Here is a 6,384-nt window from a genome sequence, read left to right on the forward strand (position 1 = left end):
TGGCTGAGATAGATACACCCCCCATCATAGCTCTCTTCTTCAAGCTCCAAACCCTAATATTCTTGGCCATTTACACTACACCTCATAGCCTACCACCTCCACCATCCATTCAATCACCCCGGAGCTGTTTTTCAAAGGTTGAAGGCTCACCTTCTTGGTCCAGAACTTGCTACATTGCTGTGCTACAAGGGTAAGTCATCATTTCCCCCATTTTTGTATTATTTTGCTTCATAACTTAGCCCTATTTTCAAACATTTATGGGTTTCATCTTAAACTGAAAAGTATCTTATTTTGGGCCCCTCTTGAAGTTTGATTAAGGACACTTTTCTGTTTGAGGTCATCTACCTCCTTGTATGCTCCATCCCTCTTTGTAGGCTTATTTTGCTTCCTATCTTAGCCTTGCTTGCAAGCATTTTCGAGGTTTATCATAAACTGAAAAGAGTCTTGTTTTGAGCCCCTCTTGAAGTTTGGTTAAGGGCATTTTTCTGTTGGGGGTCATCTACCCCCCTTGTATGCTTGTTTGCCTCTTGTTTTAAGCCTTGCACCTAGGCCTTTGTTTCATGCTTTGTTTGGCCTCCTAGCCACTGAAATTCAGTGGCTATCACACTATTTTGAGAGCTAAAATTAGAGAGGGGTGACCCTCTCACCCCTTAATTTGTTTACTAGCTTTGTTGGCCTTCCAAAGGGGCTCCTACTTGCATGTTTCAAAGTCACATTTCAGGCCCTATTTGGTGAGTTTTAAGGTCTTCCTTAGCTCTGTTCGGAGCCCTTTTGGCCATATTTTGTGTCCCTCATGCATGTGTAGAGCAATCCTCCTCAAGGCCTTTCAAAGGGACCTTTCATTGCATGATTCATTGACCCATTTCAGACCCTTTTCAGTGAGTTTTAGGGCTGTCATAACCTCTTTCCAGAGGTAGTTTTTCCACTTTGTATGTCCATCATGTATGTGTAGAGTAATCCACCTCATGGCCTTCCAAAGGAACACTTCATTTTTGCATGCATTGACTGAGTTTCAGTGGTTATTTGGGCATATTTTGGCATGCCATACTTCTGTTTTTGGCTGGTTTGGTGAGCCCTCATGTGCTTCATATAGCTATAGTGTAAATCATGGTTCACTGGCTTTCTTTGCATGCTTTGTTGACCCTTGATTCTAGCACATTCTGGCCATGCCTTAAACTGATTTTGTACATATTTTGGACTGATTTAGCTCTGTTTTTGGGCCTCATGGTCGAATGGTGTTTGTTTTGCATGCTTGTGGTTCAATACACTTGCTTAGCTTTGAGTTTCGGGGTCCATTACATGCATATACTGAGGTATTTCCTTGTTTTGGGGCCATATGCATATACTGAGGTATTTTCTTGTTTTGGGGCCATTATACATCATATTTCAGAGCTTGTTTGAATGCCATGTTGTCATGTTTTATACTCTTTAAATGCGTTTGAGAGTCGGGCTGGTATGCCTCATTTACTGACCATTGAATGAGCTCCATTTCGTTGCATTCCGAGCCATCATTTTAGGCCATTTCCCCACTGTTTTAGACCTGCCTAGGGTCTGTTTGGGGTTGGTTTTTCCATTCGTGCATTGCTTTGGGTACCTCTAGTGTAATGCATTTCACTAGTTTCGGTACCCGGGCCCCCTAGCTTGCATTGTGTGCCATGTTTGCATGTTTCAGGACCATTTTGTATCATGTTTCAGAGCTGGAATTTGTGTGTTTGTATGCCATATTGCATCCTTTTCCATGCTTTGGTAGAGTGGCATTTGATGCCTTAGGATTGATCCCTTACATCGTGCATGTTTGTATGTGTTTCGGTTGTCTCATTTCCATCATATGGCCACTGATGTGAGTGTGGCTGAGGTCCACTCATGTTGGTGTAAGTCCATCATGCATTGTGTATGCCATTTCAGTCCATAGCATTGCGTATGTTAGGTTGTATGTTAGAGCATTGTGTATGCTATGTTACATTACGTGCATTGTGTATGCCATCTTAGTCCATAGCATTGCGTATGCTAGGTTACATGTTAGTCGCATTGTGTATGCCATCTCATTTGCATTGTGTTTGGGATAGGAGTTAGCCCAAGCACGGGAAACGAGGGACGTTCCGTACTCCAAGTGACGAAACACGTCTCAATTCCCGGTTGCCGACACTTTGGATTAACCATGATGGAGGCTAGGCCTTGTTGTATTTATATGTGCATTCATTTCACATCGAGTCGTGCAATTTGACTCCTCGGCCATCGTGCATCGAGATGCGTGATTGGTGGCACGAGGATCGAGGTGTGCATACATATGTGAAAATACTTTGCCATGCCCCTTTCTTGCTCTCTGTTGCAGCAAATTAGAAATCAACAACTTTCTAAAGCCTTGCACAGCATTCTGAGGTTAATTGCAAACAGAGGCGAATCGGGGCATCGCAATGGATTTCCACGCAAGGCAACTCGAGCATGCATCTTTCATCATTCGGAACAGAGCTGAGGCGGTCCATGAATACGCATGCTAGTTTATTTACTTCCCTAGTTAATTTGTTAATTAAATAGGGATTTGTAATATTTAATCATTTATTCGAACTGTATTATTTATTCGGACCCTCCAAACGAGGGCATAATTGTAATAAGTGTGCGTGTGTGTGATGTATGTCTTCCAACCCCCACTTCTTTCTCCCTTTTATTTACCAGCTTATGATGGTTAGATTAGGGCATGTTTCAATTAGCATACTTATGCTCTCATGTTTGCATCCATTCATCTGTCTTGCATGCACCGGGCTCGGCGCATCATACTAACTGCATCGTATTTCAATTCCGAGTTGAATACTTGTTAGTTGTAGCATTTCACATGCCATCTTCAGAATAGCCGAGCCTATTGTAGTTGCATTCCTACATGTGTTGCATTAGGCATTTCAGCATAGTTAGGATCATGCATGAATCTCTAACATAGCTTCTGTTTTGGCTTGGAGTACTCGGTAAGTATTTATGCTTTAGCATCCTTGCATGTGTGTGAGTGACTGCCATGATAGCATGCTTACCATGAGGCTATGTGCTTATGTGATATACCTGTCTGAATGCCTGTGGGTGAAGGTTGGGTTGCTTGAGTTGGGATAATTCGTCGAAACCCGTGTTTTAGCCTACTTGCGAGTAGCAAACTTCAATCCATTTTTAAAATAAACGGATATGCGATGCTTTGTCCAACTTAGGCAATCCAGTCTATACTTGTATGCTGTGCGCATTGCATAGTAATTCTAGGCTAATAAACCGGAATAAGAGCACATAATGTTTTCAAAACTCGATATCATGGTTAGTAGAGGCCGATATTTGATTGGGCGAACGGGGGTGCTCACGAAGTGACCTTCTTCAATCGTACCCAAGTTCCTGAGCCGAGGCAACTTTGGTGATGACGGACACGTGGCCTTAGGCAAACGAGTCAGGGTTTCCTAAATTTCCCAAAATAAAATATTTAGGTGGCGACTCTGTATCCGGCAAAGCAGTCCATGTTTGGCACTTCTTTCAAAAAAATCTGTTTTCAAAAATGATTTGCCAGATTTGGACTCTTTGATGATTCATCAGTCTTGCATTGCACTCTGCAATATTAGATACAGGACTGTGACTTTTGAGTCCGAACTGTAGTGAGCCCAACGAACAAAACGGGATTTCCCTCCTGGGACGTTCGGGGACGTCTACACCTCCATATCAGATTTTACACTCCATTTGAGTAATGGGTTAGCGGAGAGCCATTTGTGGCCGATCTGTAACCATCAAACAACTTATCTTTATTTTACTTCTCATAAGGTTGCAAAGTTAAGACCTAGAGTTTATGGCACATTATTGTATGTTGTCTTGTAAATGCTTAGGGTCATGTGGCAAATTATTGTATGCTGTCATGTAAACTTTTCGGGTCATGTGCTTATAGGTGAGCAGCTTTGTGAGAGTGTAACTAAGTCACATAAACCTTTTTTAGTAAATGTGACATGAATATAGTTTTGGAACTCTGTAAGATAGAGAATTCTAAGTATGGCGCTTTATGTAACCTAGTTGTGAATGGAAAGAAATTTCCAATATCCTAGGGACAGTGGGAGCGACGTGCCTACTAGTGGATTACTCTGTTAGAGAAAAATACATTCTTAGTTGCATGATAGCGAATGTGAAAATTTTTCACGTCATCACTAGGTGATTCACGATTGCTCCGCAAGATGATAAGAGCCTAGAATAATGCCAAAGGCTCTCTAGTCCCCTATTTTTAGAAAGTGATCAATGTTGCACATTTTAAGGCAAAATCTTTGAGGATTAACCATTTCTAGGATTTGGTTGACTTTCTGCTATGATGCGAAATTGTTCTAAAGTTATGCGCGATTTGGATAGTCATTTTTTTAGGCATTAGGCTCACTAGATACCGAAAAGCCGCACCATTGAAGAAGATGTAGACCGTGAGAAGACTTCCTCCTAGGGAGTGAGGTTACTTCCACATAGGCTATGAATGACATAAGTTCAGAACTTTAATTTGTGGACATTGTGACCTAACTTCTCATTGGAGAATTGGATAAGTAGATTCATAGAGATTTACCTTCTGCATTTATAGTGAAAAGTTAGGAGCGCAAAAAGATTGTTAGTTATAATAAATCTTTTACGGCCTAAAATAGTTATCCAAATAGTGGTTCTTAGATTTCATCAAGCTATAATGGGCCAGCGATGATTGATGAAGACCATTGAGACATGAAAGTAATGTAGATAGTTGGTACTGTCAAACTGAATATGACCTTTATTTTCGGCACTGGTGTGCCTAACGGTTCGATTTTGTATCTTTAACACCATATTATATTTTTCGTGAGGGTTTAATAACCTAAAAAACAAAAATGTGATAGAAAGAAGAGAAGTAATGATGTTGCTAAGATGCGGAGTTGACGAGTTTTTTGACGGTATTCTTTGGACACCGTTTAGTTGATTTCTTCTTTCGTTGAGAGTCGACAGGAATTTCAATGATGGAATGTCGATGCAATGTTTTTCATTAAGGCAATGGTGTTTACTAATGCAATGACTGTCGACATTCTTTTTAATAGGAGATGAACAGTCAATAAAAGGAAAAGGAGAGAGGGTGTGAAAAATTAGGTGGGTGTGCCTTGGGTGTGATAATATCATGAATAGGGGTAAATTTGGTATAAGTGGGGTGTTTAAAGAAATCTGACTGAAATTTAGGGTTTAGGGTGGGGGCTCAAAGAAATAGAAGGTCCAAAGAATTTAGGTAGGTGTTAATAACAACCCTCTCAAAATATTTATGTGTATATGACTGTTTTACCCTTATTAAAAGGTGAAAGGAATTGAGAAGTGTCAATTCATTGAGTGCTAATAAAAATTTATTAAGTGTTACAAGTACACCACATGATAATGTTATCTACCAATCACCAAGTATTATGCCTCATCAATGCAAAATTGTGGGCCTATTCTCTCCACCAATCACAAATCTTTTAGTAATTACCTAACTATGCCTCAAAAGAACTAGATATTTTCTCTTATTCTAGTGGTATTGTTAATTTCGTTATTTGAAAACTTAAAAATTTCATAACTTTTATTATACACATTTATTTTTAATAAAATTTATATTTTTGGAATGTACACAATGAGATCTATCAAATAATACCAATATTGAATATAAAATTTAATTTCTTTTATAATTTTTTTAGCTATATAAAATTAATAATTTCTCAATTTGCGAAACTATCTAGTAAAATTGAGAAATTTATTAGTTTTTTTTTCGGGTTATTAACTGAGAATGTTTTCAGTTTTTGAATAATTTCTCATTTTCTTTCAATTTTTAAATTGAGTCAGTTTTTTTACTTTTAAACTGTTATTCTCAATTTTAAAATTGAAGAAAACTGAAAAAAAACAAACCAAAAAAATATTTTTAATTAGGTAAGTTAAGAAAACTTATTATTAAAAATGGTTTGGATTAATATTAAATTTTATTGTGTTGATTCTAAAAATATATATATATATATATATTAAAAATTATGATGATTTAAAATTTTAAAAATCAAAATGAACATTACACCAGTATTTTTTTTATTATAAATAATTATAAATAATGAACCACCATTATTTTAATGTAATTTGGCCTTTTAAAAATTAATAGAATTTAAGGAAATAAAAAATCCCATCTAAAATGTTAAGAATGTTAGTAATTTTAAATGTTTTACTAATATTTTTATCAAATATCACATGCACCCACATCCGCCCTGCACTCAAACGAAATCTACATGTTGTGTGTAAATGGCCTTGAAAGAAAAAAAAAATGGTTTCTATCAAATTTGTTGCTTCTGTTTTGGATTGGTAAGGATTTTAAATATTTTATTAATATTTTTATTAAATATTTTATGGTATACGACTCATATAAAATACACA

Source organism: Camellia sinensis, chromosome 4 (assembly GCF_055761805.1).
Source record: "Camellia sinensis isolate YWXY chromosome 4, ASM5576180v1, whole genome shotgun sequence".
Taxonomy (NCBI): domain Eukaryota; kingdom Viridiplantae; phylum Streptophyta; class Magnoliopsida; order Ericales; family Theaceae; genus Camellia; species Camellia sinensis.